The 21763-nt window shown below is 37.0% G+C and overlaps 1 protein-coding gene across 8 annotated transcripts in view; it reads right to left on the reverse strand.

The window, feature by feature from the left end:
- Nucleotides 1-21763, reverse strand: part of ETV1 (ETS variant transcription factor 1) — an 86602-nt gene that overhangs the window by 51431 nt on the left and 13408 nt on the right. The window lies entirely within an intron of this gene.

Raw genomic sequence — 21763 nt, forward strand, 5'->3', positions numbered from 1 at the left:
GCAGGTAGATCATCCAGAAAAGAGAGTAGACAAGAGCATGGATACCGAATCTTGACTCTGCTACTTGCTAGCTAAAGGACTTCTGGTAAACTAGGTCACTGCTGTGGTTTAGTTTTTCCCATGTAATATGAGGCTTATCACCCAGATCTTCCTCATGCGGTTTGTGTGAGAATTAAATAAGGTAATTCACATCAGAACTTAGAATAGTCCCTGGCACATGGTAAGTACTCAGTAAATGTTAGTTATTACCATTATTCATCCAACCACATCCTTTCACAAAAGGTAAACTGAGACTCAAGGAAGTAAAGTGACTTATGATAGTAGCAGGACTTCCAGCCATCAGACTGTTAGTTCACGCCTGTGTTTATTTCATCTTGCTCTCAATATATCTTTATGTCTGTTAACTACACATTAAGAGCAAAAAATTTACCCTAGCCTGTTTGGCTCAGGGAGAGAGCGTCGGCCTGCGGACTAAAGAGTCCCAGTTCAACACTGGTCAAGGGCATATACGTTGGTTGCAGACTCCTCTCCGGCCCAGGCCCTGGTCAGGGCTCTTGTAGGAGGCAACCAATCGATGTATTTCCCTCACATCAATATTTCTGTCTTTCCCTCTCTCTTCCACTCAGTCTAAAAATCAATAGAAAAATATCCTCAGGTGAGGATTAAAAAAAAATTACACAAGGAGAAAAATATGTAGGTAAACAGTGCTGTCTGGTAGAATGACCACTGGATTGGGAGTAAATTAACCTTTACCTAGTTCCTACCCCAGCCCTAACTAGCTGTGTGACCATGGGCAAGCAGTGCAACCTCTCTGGGCTACCATCCCTAATCTACCAAATGAAGGCATTAGACTAAGCAATCTTCCCTTGTAGCTCTAAAATGTAATGTCTGGATCTAAGTACCAGCCAACTTACTAGTATGTCAGAGAGGAGAAAAGTAGAAAGAGATAATATAAAAATTTATAGGGCATAACATTCTGAGGCCATACTGAGCTCTACACCTCTCAATAACAGCAGAGGGCATTACTGCATTCTAGCAAACAGTGGTCGCTGAAATTTACAATAATGAGCCTTAATCATCATGAAAAAGCAAAATTGGGTATAAGCTACTGTATTCAGGAAGGGAGGGTACCTAATGCACATTAGAAAGGTGTACATGCAATATGGTGAACATTTAAACACATTTGGTGCAATGAAGGTGTTCCAGGGACCACCTACTTCCCAGCTGATGGCAGAAAGTAATGTTCTAGCAATAAAACAAAAAGCAGAATGAAAGAGAGTTATTTCCTCATTTTAAAAGCATCACACAAACTCTTAATTGAAAAATAAAGAAACCAAGGACAGAACGTGTTGATTCATTCCTCTAAATTTTAAAGCCCCATCCTACTATCATAGTACTTCAGCATTTGTGGTACTAAACGATCTTCGTCTTCACAGTCTAATTGCTAGGAGAAAGTGCTCTGGGAGGAAACTGGTTCTTCCATCTGGAAAAGGTTAAGAACAGGGAAAGAAAGGCCTAATGTATGAACAATCCAAATCTAATCAGTTTTGCATTTTGCATTGGCTTCAAATCAGATCTTCCTACCCCTACTGGTCCAGTAGATGGAAAGCAGCACGACACTGTTTTTTTGGAAACGAATTCTGTACAGTGAGCCCAAACATACAGTACTTCATATCCAACTGGCAGGAATAAGCCCTGAACAAGCTGCAGCTATGTGGGAAACAGACCTAGTAAATCGAAATGAAGTTCTGAGTCAAGATGCCCACCCAAACCTACACCTTTCAAAAACTGCTCTACTTAATAAATTACCTACTTGTGACTTTTATGAATATGGAAAACACCTTTTCTGCAGAAGTTATTCCACTTCGCTTTAATATAAATAGACTTTGTAACTCTATAAAATTACAAAAATAAATATTGCTTCCCTGCCTAGTGATTCTGTTAATTTCTTTCAAATAATGGACAACACTTTTTGGAAAAGACTTCAAAGTAACTATTATTATTCCCAGCTGAGGAGGGGCTGGAAGATCCCATCACTATCTGGTGTTTCTCAGTCTAACTCGAAGAAGTTCTGAGGAATGCTATGATGGGGGGGCGGGGGGGGGGCACAGAATACTCAGACACCAAGGTGCTCAGTCCACGCTACTGTGTCACCGTGTAGACAGTCCTTTCCACAGTTGGAACATGCTAAAGGTGGGCTTCCCCTGCCTCCTCCAACTGTCTAGAACAAACCCAAGAGCTCTATCCTCTCTACACATCTGTATGGATCGCTAACAAATGGTTCAGAAAAATAAGTGGTAAAAATATTATTTGAAATCCCCTGACATAAGAAAAGAAGGCAGATAATAGACCACAGAGAAGAGTCAATGATATTTTGGTTATAAGCAGTAAACAATAAATGTGACCTTTAATTTTCCTTCTTTCTTGAATCTCAAACACAGGAGCTCCAACCTAAAGTTTTACATTAGTTACTCTATAGGCCATAGTAAGATTAAAAAATAAATAAGTAAAACATGAAACCAAGATAATATTTCATTGCCAAAGAAGAATGCCGCTTTGGAAAAATAATTACTAAAAGGACCAGCAGTTCCTATGATGTATAAATTTAGTCACCAAGAGCAAGTAGGCAAATACATAAGATTTTATGAAATAAAGTATAATCATTTTCTCCAGTATTTTTTAAAGCAATGAGCTTTAAAATAAGAAATGTAGATATTTAAGTTTATTTATTCCTGTGATCTTCAGAATTAGAGCAGTATAATTTGAAATTGAGACTGCAGCGCAATGCATTAGCATGATTTTGAAAAGTCTTTAAATAAGCCCAGACATAAGAGAATGATTGATACATGGCCTACAGAGTCAATACCACTTCCAAGACAACTAAAACTCCAAACCTACATACCACACTCACAAGTCTAACAAAACCCTATTGTTCCATTTCTTTAAATGTTTATGCTTTGCTTGTTTTAATATTTACCCCTGAATAGGATTGTTCAGTGTTGATTTAGTGAATCTGTACTGCTTGAAAAATTCTTATTTTCTTCAAATCAGCGAATCCTGACTTTTGATTCAACATGTCAACATACCTTTTTTTCTAGCCTGTATTTGAAAAGAGCCTATAATTTGCATGGTCTTAAATTGATCACTTTAGCACCAAAATGACACCTAAGATCATTAGGAAGCAACACCTGCACGGCTGGAGTCACCTGTAGCATTCCAGGTCACTCTACTGAAGACACGATTGAGCCAATCCAGACATTATTAGCATCTTGGCTCCTCGTTCAAAAAGAAGCCATTGGTAGACAATCAAAGTTGAAAATATGTTCTTAATACCAGAGCTAGAAAAGTTTGCCCCAAAAAAGAAAGCCAGCTGGCTAGGCAAAAAAAAAAAGAAAAAAGTGCCTTTCAGTAAATGCCAATAAAACTTTACATGCTGCCAAAATAACAAAGACAGAGTAATTACAAAGGAAACTTTGAAATTTTCCTGACAATAAACACCTTCTTAAAAAGAAATTATCTGTCACCTGGCCTCAATTGTTATAGCTGTTAAAACTAGCTAGGGTAAATGCTGCAGACACATTTTATTGAAACCAACTACTAATCTGACATAAAATTTTTATAATTTCTTCCCCAAAATAAATGTATAGATTTTTCTTTAAAAATGCCTTGTAATCTTTCATTTAATGTACTTTAGAGCAGTTTCCATGAGGAATTACTGCTCTAACAGAAAAACTTTTAGCCAAAGTATTTTGCTTGTCTTGAAAAATAGTCATCTAACTCTATTAGATTAAAAATCCCCTCAAAGGAAAAGGGACATGCATGAGATATAAAAGTAAGACAAAACAAAACAAAAAAACCCACTATGACTTGCGAGCCACATTTTTAATCCCAAAATAGACTTTGTGGAGAAAAAAAAAGTCATCGTTATTATGTGGAAACATTTTTAAAAGTGCACTATTCTTCATACAGCAGACAATATTGATGTTGGCCAAAATCTCTTATGAAAATCCACGAGCCTTTCTTAAAAAGTAAGAATCAGCCCTGACCGGTTTGGCTTGGTGGATAGAGCGTCGGCCTGCGGACTGAAGGGTCCCAGGTTCGATTCAGGTCAAGGGCACATCCCCAGTAGGGGGTGTGCAGGAGGCGGCTGATCGATGTTTCTCTCTCATCAATGTTTCTAACTCTCTATCCCTCTCCTTTCCTCACTGTAAAAAATCAATAAAATATATATTTTTTTTAAAAGTAAGAATCATAGCTAAGTAACAATGTTTGCTTCCTAAATTGTTACAATACCACCAACACACTGCCAGATACAAGCCAACCGTTCTGTCATTTCTTAACAATAAACACTGACTTAAAAACATCGATAGCACAAGAGTATCAGAATGATGAAGCATAAAAAGTCTCTTCTGACACAAGCCCAGCCTTCACCAATAAAACAAGAAGCAAACAAGCTGAACACTGACAACGAAAACCAGTCAAAAAGCCCTGGACAGGCTTAACCAAGGCCATGAAATAAACAGTCAAGAGATACCATGTCAGATACATTACAGAAGGAACTGATTTTCCTGTGTGTGTCCTAGGAAGCCAATGTAAATGATCAGTGTGTACATATCACATTTCCATAGCTAAAAGACACAATCCCAAGGAAACTTATTAGAACTAAGAGTTCTAGAATTATATTCGCATTTTTAAAGTAATTGTATAATTTCTTAACATATCCATGTTTAATAAATTATTTCCTTTATAAACCTTTTTTTTTTTTTAATGTGTACTCTGTTAGATTAAAATGTACTTTTTTCCTACAGGAACACATCTTCAATTTTTCATTGGCATAACAGTGGGAGTTATGAATAGCAAATGAACCAAGTCAGATTGCAGCGTTTCATAAGGAGTTGAAGAGATTATTCTTGTCTACCGTTACAACCTTTTACAACGAGCAGCTATTGAGAAGGACTTTAATCATGGAAGTACAACCTGTTAAATCTGACTTCTAGACCCTGCAGCCCGAATTGTTTTAAGACATTCAAACAAAGTTACAATTCTATCTGACCTAGTTGATATGATATAGGGATATATAATTGTCAGAATATCTGAAAAGAAAGAAAAATCAAGTATGATGCAAGTATTCATTAGTTATATACACTTGTAAACTCAGGCATTTTCTCCATTTTCATCTTAATTACAATATTCCAGAAGGGCTTCTTAAATGTGTAGAAAATTATCCTTAAATTTTAATTATGCATTACAGTTCTGATGAAACATCCTAGCTGCTAGTTCAAAGGATGTCTGTTTGTTTTTTTGTTTTGTTTTGTTTTGTTTTTTCCTACTCCAGAGCCTTCCTACTGCACTGTTCCACCAGGGCATCCTAGAAACTACATTACAGGGAAAAGCTCCATAGTAAGATCATTCTGCTCCTCCAGGAACCAGGCGGGCCCTGCCTGCTAGGAACCAAGACACTCACCAGTTACTAAATTTGGCTCCACAGCAATAGTGTCATGGCAACATTCCAATGTATATTTTTTTACTTCAACTTGCTAACTGCAAATAAGGGGAGATTAGATTACCACATTAAACATAAAATGTAGAGCACAACTAGATAGCAGTGTTGTACAGGTGTTATTGGAAATAGAAAATTGCAGCACAGAGGCAATAATATTTGAAGTTATATTTTTTTTTACGTCTATCTTAGGCAGAGCATTTCGTGGTAACATCAAAATACAAATCAAATCATACTAACTAATCATAACTAACCAATAAAAGTGTTTAATGAATTCTTTCCTTCCCCTTCCCAGGCCTTCCCAGCACTATTGTCTTTCCATGGGCTATGCATTTATGCATACAAGTCCATTGATTAATCTCTTCCTGCACACCCCCCACCTCCTTTCCTCTGAAATACGGCATTCCATTGCATGCTTCAATATCTCTGGATCTTTTTTGTTCTTCAGTTTATTTTGTTCATTAGATTCACATATAAGTGAGATCATGTGATACATTTACTTCTATGTCAATCTAAAGTATATATTTAAATTTAATCTCTTGAGACTCTTGGATGTTAACAGCATGTCCATATAAATGCACAGATATTACAATGGCTGTTATAAATTACAGATTATACAGGAATAATCATTTATCTATAACTTCGTGATCAAAGAGGCTGATACACAATGATGCCAAACAGCATTGTTTCAAGCCCCTTAATGGCTTACCAACACAACACACTGTAGGAAACTCGGCTGTAAAAAGGATTTCTTTTTCCTATTTCCATTTTATTTTATAGTCTAAAATATAATCTAATTCTTTAGAACACAGAGCTCTGCCAATGCATTACCTGTAACTCCAGGTGTAAGGTGACTACTAGGTGTGTCAAATACTGTAGCTAGCTGATCTATTCAGCAGCTTAGATTAGCACTTCAACAGACAAAGAAGATTTATACAGACCTCCTTTGTAACTGATAGTTCCAAGAAACTAGAAAAATGTGAAGATAAAAGAGTACTTTGCTCTCCTTCCATGTGTGCAAATAGAAAAGATAAGCTTTGTAGAAACACATGGATACCACCTGCAAAACAACTGTATGAGCACAAACATCATAGATCTGGTGTGATGATACTCCTTGCCCCTTTGAAGTTAATAGGAGCTTTGTAAATTGAGGGTGTGGATAGGGATAAACATTGTCAGATAAAGCTTGATTCTCCTTCCCTTACAATGCATACGCAAGTTCTTAGCCAGTGTACATTTCTTTGAATTGCCACATTAGATTCCACTGACATAATTATAATGTCTGATGGATATGCATTATTTAATGTCTGTTTTAAATATGGTTTAGTACAGTTTGGCTATGTGCTAAAATACCTTTACAAATAATATGCTATGACCTTTTGTTTTTTCTCTCTACTGTCTCTTCTTCAATAACATGCGATCTGATTTTTCACACTGAGCAATTTCTAGGCTGGGGCATTTATTCTTGGGAATAAACCCCAAATATATCTGTTTGACTTTTGCAGGGTCACAAAATTTGACTGATTTTAACCTTTCAAACTTCATCTCTAGCACTAGCCAATGCACACCTCTATCTCCAAACACTGCCTCTACCTGTGGACAGGAAATAAATCCTCATGCTCTCTTCAGAGGAATTAACAGCTGGTCTTCATCTCAAACCACACTGATCTTAAAGAGACAACCGAGTGTAGTTAACAGAGGTACTGACCATTAGGTACCAAGAAAGATTAAGTTCCACTTCTGTCATTACAGTACCTGTCACGTTGGCAAACCTGTTTTGCCCCGACCACCTTTCTTAGCACATAGCTCTACCTAAAACAGTGTAGAATCGTGGTTAAAGTGTAAAATCCAGATTCAGATCTGCAACTTGGTCACTGCATGACCAGAAACAATCCATTTAGCTGCTCCGTGTCTCAATTTTCTCATCTGACAAAGGGAGATAACAGTACCCACTACACAAGTTTGTTGCGAAGACTGGATACATAAAGGCATGAAGTGCTTAAAGGAGTGCTTAGCACCCTGTGAACACTATGCAAGTATCAGTTATTACTGTGCATTAAGGGTAGATCATCTCTAGGTTCATTTCATTTCTAATTATTTCATGAGCCGGGGTTTCTAGTTCCAGATTAGATTTCATTTTCTTCATGAGGCCATTCTCAACTATTCCAATCTATATTGACCTCTTAATTAAAAAAACAAAAAACAAAACCAACAACTATAAACTTTACTGTCTGTAACATTCATCTAAGTTGTAGTCATATAATATTTTTATTGTCAATATTATGAAAGTAATGGTGTTAATAATTACGGCCCTGGCTGATTTTATCCTTGTTCCACACCTATGACATCCTCATTATTGGGAGTCCCTTGTAAGCTGAAAAAATGGAAGTATTGGAAAATTAAGTGACTTACCAAGGTCACCCCCTAAAAAGCAGTAGATAGGGGCATGTGCCTAACTAGTGGAAGCTGTTCTCTGGGCTGCTATGCTAACTCCTCAATCTACTGTAGCTTAACTGTCCTCAGCATGGTCTCCCCTTCTCTTCCAAACTTCACAGTGTGCTTTTTGAAAACAGGGATGGTGGGTCTCTTTTTAAAAACAAAAAAAACAAAAACACACACATAATTTTATGCATGCAAACTTTATCCTATATAAATACTTAAATATTTGTCTATATTTATCTTGACATTATAACTATGCAAGTAATACAATTCCTAAAATAAAATGACTCTAAGCCATGAGTTTCCCCCGTAGCTGGCCGCCTCCCCCCCCACCCCCCCAACCCCATAGGCCTTGATCGCCGGCCAGGCCGAGGAACACCACCTGTGCATGAATTCGTGCACCGGGCCTCTAGTATTAAACAGATACTGACAATTTCTTACTTCTATAGAGCTACTGAGTTATTAAATACTAAACTGTGTGACAAAATCTTGACATAAAATATCTTATTTAATCGTTACATCAACCCATTTACTCTCTCCCTCTACTTGCAAGTATTAAAGACACTAGAGAATTAGTTCAAGATCACAAATATGGCAATTGGAGGAACTAAGATTTGAACTTACACATATTGGGCTCTAAAGCTGACATGTTGCCTTGTAATGTTATAGCTACTTTAAGATCTTTACTTCAGTGCTGAACAAGCCTCTGATGCTAGTAATACTAGTTTTATGGTGTTGTTGTTGTTTTAGGGACAATTAGAATCTACTTTTCTTAAATGTAGCATGCAGAGTCCAATTGTTGGGTTAAACATATCTGGTGTGGTAGAAGCTCAGGCACTGTCTAATAATTCATTCATTGGAGTAGTAGCTATTTTATAAGGATGATCTTAGGTCATTCACAATTTAAGCAGCCAATTACTTTTAAATGAGCTTCCAGAGTCCATCTCTAAAGCGGAATACAATTTCATTGCAAGTAGTGTTACAGCAAAGGTCCCATCGATTAATTTTTATTATTTAAATAAGAGATGAACATAAAATTAGCACCCTTCTACTATAGTTCTCATCTTGATTATTGCTATTTAGTGAAAATTTTTCTTCAGGCGGAGTGAACACTGTAATCATTATTGCTTTCCATTGTAAAGGTTGCATCTTAGTTAAAAAATCAACACGTTTCGCCTTTGAGTGAATACATCAGCTTCAAAATCAACAAAAACATTGAAGATGCAGGCAATTTTGCTAGAACCACAAATTCAGGTGTCCTTGATCAACCAGAATTCATAACCCGTAATCTTAAACATAAGATGTTAACTGATTCTGTAACCAGGCCTGTACTTCAACTTCCAAATATTTTCAGCTCAACTTTCTGTTCATGAATCCTTCTTGTCAAAAATGACAGTTGGTTTGAACAAATAACACTTCTGAGTGTCTTCTGACAGTATTACTAAGGACGTGCAACAAACTGCTTAGCGTTGTCAACAGTGAAAGGTCAAATTAGTCAAACTATTTTACTGTATGTGTAGAAACAGCCTATAAGTTGATACCTACAGATATAACTTCTGTGCATGGAAAAAAAATACACCACAGAAAGTTAAGGTGATCAAAATGAATGCATTTATTACACATTATATAAATTTATTTATTTTATACATTTCATGCATATTTGTGTACACATAGAATAAAAGTTTATATATAATGCTTTCTATGTGCCAGACATATATGTATATTTCATATAAATATACACAAGTTACCTTAATACTTAAATTGCTCTAGAGCAGCGATTTTCAACCTTTTCATCTCATGGCACATATAAACTAATTACTAAAATTCTGTGGCACACCAAAAAATATATATTTTGCAAATCTGACAAAAATAGGTATAATTTTGATTGATTTACAAAAAAATAATAGTAATTACCTACCCTTTTTGCTCCAAATTGACTTTAAAAAATCATGTGCCTATACTTGTATATAAGGACTTCTGGTACCAAGAATTAACCAATCAGACATAACCTTATTATGTGACATGACCAATAAGATGCAACTCTATTATATGACCCATATATTTCTGGTTCAAGACAGGGCATTCATACCACAAAGCTATTGTTATGTTGGCTGTTGTCATTTTTTTTATTTGACAATCTAAGGGAAAAGAAGTCATTGCCCCTGACTAAATAAACACCAGTTGAAAATCACTGCCCTAGAGGAAGGTAGCATTATTATTCCTGTCTTAAGCAAGAGGAAACCGAGGCACAATTACCTTAACTTGCTTATACACGGTTACACACCTAATAAACAACAGAAATTTGAATTCAGCTGTCCTTGTCCAATGACTTGCTCTTATGTACTACACTGACTATTCAGTCCCCCGAAAGAATCACATCATGTTTATATTATATGGCTTTAGTTTTTGCAGCATTAATACCACAAAATAGCATGGATATTTAAAAAGTAGCTTCAGTCAAAATGCCAAAGGCGATGTTCAATCAATCTCAGTATAATCTTAGCAAATGTTTCTGGTCAAATTATACAATGCCCAAAGCTAAAGGGTCCCAAACCAAAATTTAAAAATCTTCTCTTGAGAGCATTATTTTTTTTTACATAAACATTCAGGATTCCTGAAGCTCAAAGCATGAAGATTTTCATAGACTAATAGGGAACTTACAGGGCTTTCTACTCCAACCTTACTTTATATATGTGTTATTTTGAACAATATATTATAAATTAGAAAAATGTTAATAATAAATATTATTAAATAATAAATATTTTGATGTTTTCCATTTTTCCTTGATTTATTATCTATCTATATAAAAGCCTAGCGACCAGAACGGCAGAATGACCAGAATGACCAGAACAACCAGAACAACCAGTGGCTATGAATATGCACTACAGCAGCCAACCAGCCTGATCCTGGCCCTGATCGGCCCTCCTCCCCAACTGACCCGGCCCCCAATTGACCCCCCTGCCTCCATTGGGGGAGGGGCCCACCGGCCAACTGCCCATGGCCCTTGCCCCCTGCCAGCCCAGCCCAATGTGTCCCCATCGGGGCGAGCCGGCTGGACCCCACCAGTGTACGAACTCATGCACCAGGCCTCTAATATTCTATAAACATACAAACTTATGTATGTGTATAGGCAGGTGGCCAAAATACTTAAATGTTAGCCTTAACATGACCGATGGGCACATTTTGTTGCGATGTAAACAAGAGGAAATGTTACAAGCTGAATCTTGATTCTGCCATTCACTACCTGCCTGTGAAACTTTGAGAATCTCAATAAACCTATATGAGCCTTGACATCTCAGGGTCACTATGAGAAGTAAATGAGATGTGGGACGTGAAAATGAACTCTGAATTCCAAATTGCTAAACAAATATAAGGGATTAGTATTATCACGAATATTGTTTTTATCATCTAGTATAATGCCTGGAACTATGCATGCTTGTTAACTAAACTTATTTTTCATTATGGAAAAAAAAAATTCATTGTAGGCATTTAACCAAAAGAGCAAACTACGTTTTTCCAAAATAAAAATGCCCATCTTCCGAGTCTAAAACTATTATGCATTTTACTATAAAGTTAATATGAAAATAAGAGCAGTTTTTTTTCTGATTTCATAATCACAGCATTTGCGTTTATTTTTCACTAAGTTTACAATTATTGAAATTTTATATTAGGCATTTAGGAGGCATTTAATACCAGTCCTAACAAAAAAGGTTTTAAGTATTTCGAGAGAAAGGGATTTGCTGATGATTAGAAACTGACAAAAATGTTAAATGAGAAAACATTATTTTATAGAAAATAGAGACGAAGCCATTTGTATGTATGGATCTGCTTCTGTATACATCACACACATAAATTCCTACGACTACCTCTAAATGTACATTAGAGGCCAGGTCTATACATTCCATAAGCACATTATCCAAACCTTCAGAAACTGCCATTTAAAAGCTAAGGGCCTAAATTTCCACTTTGATCAATGGTACAGCTGTATCACAAGATGGGATGACTGAAGTTTATTGATTAGCTGATAACCTTCTAATGCACCAGCCTTTAATCTACAATAAAACGGTGAGTGGAAGTAGAGCTTTCAGAAAGGCAAACGGGGCTTGATTATCCTAGAAGAAAACAAGAACGTGGAGAGGCTCAGGAGAGCAATGACATCCAGTTACTTGGCTTCCCCTGCAGCCCCGTGAGTGGAGATAACTGTCACCTGACATTCCAGCCCCAGTGCCAAGGACTAGACTAGAGAGTCACATCCAATCAGCATAATGAGGCTGTTGTGTCCGGGAGGACGAAGGAAAACAACCTGGAACAGCAGTACAAGTTCATTTCGCAGCATGACTGCCATTTCAAAGGAAAAGCTAACGCTATTTAAGGGTTTACGTCAACATTATCCATACATCTTGATAGGAATGAGTTGCTTTTAACCACGGCCAGTGGCCTTGATAGCATCTGACAGAACTTTTGCTGACAACTCTGTGGCTGGAAGAAAATCTAAGAGCATCTTATGGTTAAGGACTAAAGTCAGTGTTGAAAAGTTCAGGGGGAAAAGCAGCCAAAGTGGGTATACATGTCTCTCTGGTCAACATGTAGCCAGAATTTTGCACTGATTTATAAAACTGGATCATACTTAATCTGAAAAGATGAAATCACGGTACACTAAGAATTACGTAGAGATACACTAAAATTGGTAAAGTAGATAAACAAAAGCCTGGCATAAAGATGTGTCAAACTGAACTTATTCCTTCACCCAGCAAATATGCATTTATGCTAGTGAGGTGGCAAGGTTTAAAAGCACTTCTTTAATGAGAATATGGTTGAAAAATTATTTCTTATTCTGGTGTTACAAATAGGGATTAGATAAAAGGTCACTAGTAAGTGCAATTATCAAGGTTCATATCATTCTTATTTGCTCGTTTCCCAACACACATACAATCTGCCCTAACCAGTTTGGCTCAGTGCATAGAGCGTCGGCCTGCGGACTGAAAGGTCCCAGGTTCGATTCCAGTCAAGGGCATGTACCTTGGTTGCAGGCACATCCCCAGCAGGAGGTGTGCAGGAGGCAGCTGATCGATGTTTCTCTCTCATCGATGTTTCTAACTCTCTATCCCTCTCCTTTCCTCTCCGTGAAAAATCCATAAAATATATTTTTTAAAAAAAAAAGTACATACAATCTTTCTTTGAAAATCAGAGAGCCCAGTAACCATTATGAATTTAACTTTTTCATTTTAAAAATAAAAGTTTTGGTGTTATTAATCTACAATGTCTCTTCAAACTGCAGCTTTGGGATTTCCATGAATACTTACTACTATTGAGGAATTCCATGATATTACTGCTTTAAATAGCAACTAGTACTCTACTAACTTCTGCTGCTACAACTATTACTGTCTTTATCACCCAAACAGATCTTCCCTCAGTGAGGAAAATGTGCCATGCCTGAAACATTTCTGAGGTCAAAGACTGCACATAAACAACATGCAAATATACAGTGTGGTCATAAATCTCTCAATCCCGGATAAGATAAAATAGTTGAGACAATGTAGCCTAGACGAGAGTTGGCATAGTTCCCAAGTTCTCCCCTTTTGCTTTTCTACAACTACTATCTTGAACAAGTCCACAAAACATCTCTTTTCAGACAAACACCTAGTCATCTGATTATGTTATGTCCTAGATTTCTCTCTATATAAATGGGAACAACACCAAGCTATCTCAGAGTAGTTGTATTAAATAGAGATTACCGAGACATGTACTGTGAATCTCAAATAATATTTATTAGAGAACCCTAATCTGATAACTGATACTAAGCTCTAATGTTACATAAATGCAAACAGTTTTCCATTACCCTTCGAAAAAAAATGAAACATGGGGAAATAAAAGCACATATGTGAATTAGATTTCAGACAACTTAAACCATGTGTGCATGAATAAGTGTTGTTATTTTTTAAAGATTCTAAAAACCCAATAAACTATTCATTCAATCCAATTCAATTCAATATTCACTGAATACCTACAACATGTGAATTATACAAGCATGAGTAGGACATGATCCATCCTCTACAAGCCAATTTGAATAGAATTAAAATTGAGATGTGTATAAAGCACTTATGGGCACACTAAGAATTATGTAAAATTAATTCTGACCAAAATAATCAAGGAGTAATAACATGGCTCACGAGCATTCCAGGTTTTTTTTGTTTGTTTGTTTGTTTGATTTGAATCCTCACCTGAGCATAGGTTTGTTGATGAGAGAGAGAGAGAGAGAGAGAGAGAGAGATCAATGTGAGAGAGAAACATGGATCAGTTGCCTCTCCTACGTGCCCTGACCAGGGACTGAACCTGCAACCTTTTAGTGTATGGATGACACTCCAACCAGCTGAGCTACCTAGCCAGGGTATTCCAGTTTTGTAAACAGAAATATAAATATAAGATTTCCCTGCAATAAGACATAAATAAAGGAACAATCACAAGTTAAGCCTCTCTTCCTGGATCTAAAAATCACTCCTAAGAGGACTGTAAAGCCAAAACGAGGAGTAATTGTGAAACCTCTGAATGATTTAACAATGTGCATCTATAGCGAAATGGACTTCTTTGCTAAGCCTTAGATTTAAATAACATTCGAATAAGATTGCATACAAAATGATTACACAAACTTATTTTTAAAGTTTAATCAGACATTAAACTCAATTATTGACAATTTATCCATGATAAATTGAGACTATGGTTGAGAAGGTAACATCGCCCTCAGCTAATGTCAAATGCTAGTAATTGTTGAGGAATAATTTATTAGATTTAAAAAAAACAACCACATTAAACCAACCATTTTTACTTAGTAAGACACAGCATAAGCTCTCATTAGGAGAAAATTCAATAACAGACAGAAGCAAATATGTCCTGTCCATATTAAGTACATGTTCAATGTTATAAAAGAAAAAATGGGAAAAGACTTATCTAAAAACTCCTAAAAACACTAAACATACAATCATGACATAAAGATTCAGTTTAGCTCAGATTTTTTCTTCTTTACATTTGATTTCATGAAATTTACATATTCTATGAAATGGTGTCCCCAAAAGGTACTTATTTTCATGACTGCTGTGGCTTTATTTGCAAAAACTAACAAATGTTGTGTTTGCTTTTTTTATTCATCACTATACGTAAGTGTATATATTAAAAATACTTGGTTCTGCAAATAATGTTCTACCTTCATCCCTTAGCAAATTTTCCAAAAAACACCGTTTGGCTATTAGACTAATGAGTCCAGTTACTGCATAACAACATGCTTATTTAATATTGAGTAAAGTTCAACCAAAGATGGCACAGATCACTTTTCTCAAAATAATTTGTTACTAATTATAGGCAGGGTGAGTGGAAAGTATTTGTTGACTTACTTCCTTTGAGCATGTTTCTGGAGTCAATTTGTAGGATTATTTGTTTTGCTAACGGCAACATTAAAGAGGGTAAAAAAAATAGGAAAGAATAAGCTAAAAACTTAGGTGAGATATATATCATTTTAGCTTTCAGCTTTAAATGGACCAACCAAGCCCAGCTTTGCAGGAAGGTTTAGTTTGGCTTTGTTGTTGTTTTGTTTGTTTTGGTGTTCACTTGGCAATTACATCTGAACTATCTATCTGAGGAAGAATGAGCTAGTAAAACCAAAAAATCTGACAGGCTCTACTAAAGCAGACTTCCTTAAAATTGATGTAATTTTCTAGCTGTAAGTATCTTGTCATTTATAATCATTTCTATTTCCCCATTATGTGTTTTTTTCTAAAGTCCACTTTTAAATTCGAGCGAGTATTCACCATAATTAGAGGTTATCCTTTTTGTGTGTTTTTTGTCAGAGTGTTGAAAAAGTGTCCTGGGAAATCATAATGAGTCTTGAGCCTGAGAGATGATTTCCTTGTCACCAATAAAGGAAGGATAACTGACATGCCCAAGGTATAGGCGTCAGACTTGGTTTCTTCTCTTTAAGTGATCGATTTCAGAGAGGTGGCCTAAAACAAAATTTCTTGCAAGATGTAGCTTTTCCCCCACTGAGTTTCTACTTTGATTTGAAAAATATGTCGCTTGTGAAACAAGCAAGTGCAACCTAAAATGTCTGTTTTGTTGAAAAGGTGGCCGCTGGACTCGGTGACAGGCCCAAGGCAGATGTGTACCAACCGCAGGAGAGCCAACTATCTGATGACAAGACTCCCTGCTGGATGCCCCTGGAATAGGGTGGGGCACCCAGGGCTTGAGTCTAACCCACATCGACAAGAGTCACAGTTTCCTAGGTGTCCTTCTAAACTCGAATTGATTCTGGCTGGGCAGAAGCAACAGGCTGCAGTGACCTTCTCATAGCTGCTTGTCAGAGAACACAAGCAGGAAAACAGTCTGTGCAAGTGGAAAATACAAATAACTCTAGCAGAGGCGCCCAAAACAGAGAAACTATGTTTATATGAACTTCATTTTTAATTCTCTGGTATATTTAAGTAGTAAAATGACAACGTATTACTTATAGAAAAATTTCAGAAAATCTATTGCATAATGAATTGTAAATAACAGCGTCCATCCTACCAATTCATTGCAAAAGAGTGACAGCGCCATCTTTATTCTACAAATGAGTACATAGCAGGCTAGGCAAAATGCCTAACCCTGTGCTCCACGGAAGGCCAGCATCAGAACCACCTCCCAGCGCCTTAGACATCCCGAGGCCAATTCCAGACCCGAAAAGTCAAACTCTCACAGGATCGGGAACGTGAAGCTGCATCCGAACAAGCCCCCCAGGTGTTCTTCATTCATACTCAAGTGTGAGTAAGAGTACAATGACACAGATGATTTCTTTCAGAAAAATCATGAAAACCTATCCAAAATGCATCCCTCTGAAAAGAGCAACAGACAACATCTAAAACTGACAAATCAAGAAGTTGTAGCTCAAACGTATTGTTTAGTATAAGAGATAAAAGGGAGAAAAAGTGGCTGTGTCTAGAGAACAGGGCTGTATGGATTGGAAATGATCTGTGTGTTTTCTGACTCTATGAATGTATTGCTTTAATAAATTATTTAAACTGCAGAAAAGAAAAAAAATACATACCAAGCATCAAACAAACCAAAAACCACCAAAACGATAATAAAAAGCATATAAAAAGACACAGAACCTTCAAGAGCTAACTGTTGCTTGAATCTCAGGTGTACTACCTCAGATGAGGAAGGCGGCAGACAGTTTATCCTTGAATAAATTTGTGTCTGACCACATTGACATGTCTAAATACGCCTCAATTTTTTTTAAAAAAACAAAGGAATCAAAACACAGTAACAAATTTATGTTCTCAAATCCCAGAAATGGACTTCCTCTTTCAATGTGTGCTCCACTTCTGGTAAATACAATCAGAGAACTAAAAGACCAAGTCTTTCTAGCCAGTCCTGTCTATAAATTTAATCAGGCGAGAAAGGTTTCCAAATCAGTATTGAAAAGTAAACTTTTGCAAGGTACTCAGATGTGCAGAGAGGAGCAGAGGGCAGGAAGGTGGGTTAGTAGAAAGTCAGAAAACTAAGAAACACATCAGAAATGGAACTTTTCTCTCTCGGGCAAGTACATGTTACCATAACAGAAATCGTTCAGTCAGGGTCCGCATAGACCTGTCTGATTTTCAGCTTTTGAAGGAGATTTGTAACAGTAACCTAACATATTTTCCCCCACTTCACTGCTAAAAAAAGACCCAAAATACGATTCTTTTGTAAAACTTAGTGCCTAATAAAATAAAGCATAGAAATAACATATATTTCCTTGGACAAAGTACCACCGGGTAATAGTGGCTTTAAACATTTGAGTCCCCACACCCCAATTTGTCTTGATTATTTTCAGATGGGTCACTAGGATTGCATTACAAAGTTCAGTTCAAGTACAGAAATTTGCAAACTTTTTAAATATTTAATTTCATAAACATATCAGAGCCAAGGTTATTACTCCTTTAATGACATTCTCATTGACTTGCATTCCCGTGTTCTATCTTGATTTTAAGAGAAAGGAGAAAAGTTACACGGATCTATCCTGCTGGGCATTTTGCAAAACCCTGGCTCTACCTCTGGGATGCACTGTGTGAATCATGGTAAACATTGAAAAGTATAAATGGGAATAAACTAGTTAGAAAAATCATAACACATAACTTTGTAATGAAGAAATGAGAGGTGGGAGATTGAAAAACAGTAGTGATATAATTAAATTTAAAGTATATCATTTAAAATATGAACTTATTGGTGTATCAAATTTAAAACAAGATTTAGAAAAAATCAGTTTGTATATAAATCTGTATCAACTTAGGAAAAACAATGCTCATGTTATGTTCTAAATACTTTTTAAATTCTCTTTTCTGAAGATATATAACTTTACTTCCTCTGGACTAAAGCATATCCTGAAGTAATTCTTTATTTTTCTGCAGAGTGTCTGAGTTCTGAAAAGATTTGTTTGTCAAGAAACTATTTGCCAGAGCCACTTAATTGTCTCTCTTAACCTTCACTCATATCCTAGGATACACTTATAGGGAGTTTTTTGTTTGCTTGTTTTCAAGTCTCTGTATGTGCTTTAAAAGTCCACGTCTTTCAAAGGTTAGCAAGCTACAGTATACATCCTTAAATTCTAGATTTCCAGTTGATATATTTTTTCAATAAAAATAAAGAATGCTTGGGAATGTTTTTAGAGGGTACCCAACTTTCGTGGCTTAATCTCACTTTCACAATTTCTGAATGCTCTATTCTCTACTTTGCTACACATACTTATCCATGTTAAAGTCAAATGGATGTTCTATAATCCAGTATTGAGCAGAATTTTGCAGTTCATTCTCCTAACCTACATTTTACCAAAGGGCTAAAGCAATAAAAGCCAAAACAGAAGCATTTTATTTGATTGAGGTATGTAAGGAAATCTGATTATTCAGGTTTGAAAAGATAGACCCATGGAATTTATAGACAGGCCACACAGGAGGGATGGAGTTACTTTCTATTCCTAGAGATAGGATCCCTCTGCCCCACTAAGCATTCCCAGACGAGAATTAAACATTTGTAAAGGGTATTTAGGAGACAATATAAGCTTTCAGTTCCAATATTTGATAACCTTCTCCATCCAGAAATCCTCCTTAGAATCTAATCCATATACCCTATTCTCTTTTTAGACCATTTCCCTCTTGTTCCGTCCGGAATGAAGACTGAAACTACTGGTCACCATCATCAGAACAATAGTCCTTTATGTCAGCAAAAACTTGAAATAAAACCTCCACTTTCTTTTCATTAAACTATTTCAGATTTCTTTTTACCTTTGTTTATAAGTTGCCGTTAAATTGAGGTGTTATATTCACAGTCCCAGAGCCTTATTTGTTAAACTGTAAATATCCACTAATTGAAGTAAAATAAAATTTCAGCATCCTGAAAATGTTTGGCTAAACATTCATGGCTTCAGCATATTTTTTCCGGAATGAGAATATATGTATATGTGTGTGTGTGTGTATATATACATATATATAGTGCTTTAAAGCAAGGTCATATGTTTCTACCTTAAGAAGGGAATTAGGACTTTGAAAATACCTCAGAGAAGCTGATCGTGACTATGATGACAATTTTACTTATCGTGCTTTTAGAACAAGCAAGGCATGACTACGACACACTACTGATCCTTAAGCGTTCACAGTCTTATTGAAGAAAAACAAGTATCTAAAATATTATAATATAACAAACACAAGAGACGAGATGTTAGAGTCTAATTCAGCAGGGTAAGGATGGCAAAGAAGAGATCAAGAAAGATTTCAATGAGATGAAGTCTACACTGAGTCGGGAGTAGGAGTAGGCGGCTCACCAGACTGCAAAGCAAAAGTAAAAACTGCTACAGCAAAATGAGCATGTGCAAAGGCAAAGAGGCATCAAAGAGCTCACTGTGCGGAACTGAGAGATTGGAAGGGCTCAAGCTCAGAGAATGGGGAGGGACAGGGTGCTGGGATGGCAGGGGTTAAACTGAAACAGTCAGTAGTCCAGGGCTCAGGTTATGGAAGGATGTTCTGGACAGCTCAAGCATTAGGACTTTGCACTGAAGGAAGTTGCAGGGGGGAAGTAACAAGGTCAGGTGGCTGTGTGTTGATGCCTCTGCAGGGAGTGGACTGAATGGAGGGGAAACTGAAGGCAAGGATGCCAAGCAAATGGCTGGTTCACCAGTTCCTCTGAGGCAGAATGTGGGTGTGAACTAAGGAAGTAAATAGGGATGAACAAAGCCACGAAATCAAGATAATTTTAAAAGGTAGAATTGGCAACTTGGTAAGCAATTTGAAGTTAATGGTAAAGAACTGGGAGGACTGGGGATAAATCAAACGTTTTTTTCACTTGGGTGATGATGCCATCAACTTAGAAAGGCAAGAGGAGTAGGAGAGAAAGGCAAGAGGAGTAGGAGAGAAAAACAATGATGTCAGCACTGGTCTTACTGAACGTCAACTGTCTGTGGGCCACCACACTGAAGACCGGGGTTGCTGTGTAAATGCTATTTAATGCCGACAATCAGCTGAGGGCTGAGGGGGTGAGTCCAGAGGGGCCGCATTTTTCTAATTGCATAAGGACCCAGTGGTGTGTGAGGGAAGAAGTCCAGCAGACAGGGCCGAGGGGAGACCCCAGCTAGAATCACAACGTTGGAGATCTAGCTATACAGAACTGCACTGGCCACCACAGTAGCCAATAGCTACATGTCTATATAAAGTCACAATAATTAAATTTAAAAATCCATTTCGTTAGCCACAGTTATGTGCTCAGTGACCAATGTGATCAGCGGCTCCTATATCAAATGTACATACAGATTTTCCCTTCATCACGGAACGTTCTATGGGATCGTGTTGCCTTAACACATGGAAGATAAGAGGAAAGGTTTGGGGACAGGACCTCAGGAAAGAGAAAGTGAGGAAGATGAGTGGAGCGAGAGGGAGGATTCAAAGGCGTATAAAGACAAAGGGAGAATCATACCACTGTGACCAAGAGAAGATACTTCAAGGAGACGAATAGTGAAGAATAAGAAAAACTAAAAAGAGATCAATTAAGAAAAGGAGCAAAAAAATGACGTTAGGGTAGCTATTTTACCCTGGCATTTGGCATAGTGTGTTGGAATCATTACCAATTTTTCAGATGTGAAATGACTCAATGAGAGGAATTCTCCCACTCAGATGACACGTTTAGCTTTTAGAAAAAAAAAAAACTCAGAAGCCCAGAGGAAGGGAAATGTTGGAAATATGACCATTCTCTTCCCTCACTTTAATGAAGGGGAGGCTTTCCTTGCTTAGCCATCATCCAGCTATCATCCTTCTGGGAGTTTCTAAGAGTCTCTAATTAAGGTCTACAACATTGCCGTATAGGTTTCTTGAAATAGAATATCTAATAATTATACTCAGACATCAAGCAACACAATTCTCTTTTCATATCAAAAAACCATGCTGATAGAACAGCAGTTACCAGGGGCTGTGGGCAGACTTTTCTTTGGGAAGCTATTTTTTTTAGTAAGTACGGAGCTTCCTTATGGGATGGTGAGAAAGTTCTGGAGATGGGCAGTGTTGATGTTTGCACAGCAATGGGAGTGCCGCTGAACTGCACACTTAACGATGGTTAAAATGGCAAATTTTCTGTTACATAGATTTTACCACCACAGGAGAGAGATTTTTAGTGAAGCTGGACCAAAACGTAATATGGGAGAGAATCTGGAAGAAACCTCTTACAACTCTTGACCCATGGGACAGTGAAGATACCAAACATAAAAGCTGAAAACAATGCTCGCAAACCCCTGTTACTTGGAGTAACGTGGGGATTGGCGTTAGATTTGTGATATTAGGT

This window comes from Myotis yumanensis, unplaced genomic scaffold (genome assembly GCF_028538775.1).
Source record: "Myotis yumanensis isolate MYYU_CA2020_CCGP unplaced genomic scaffold, mMyoYum1.0.hap1 SCAF_9, whole genome shotgun sequence".
Classification (NCBI taxonomy): Eukaryota; Metazoa; Chordata; class Mammalia; order Chiroptera; family Vespertilionidae; genus Myotis; species Myotis yumanensis.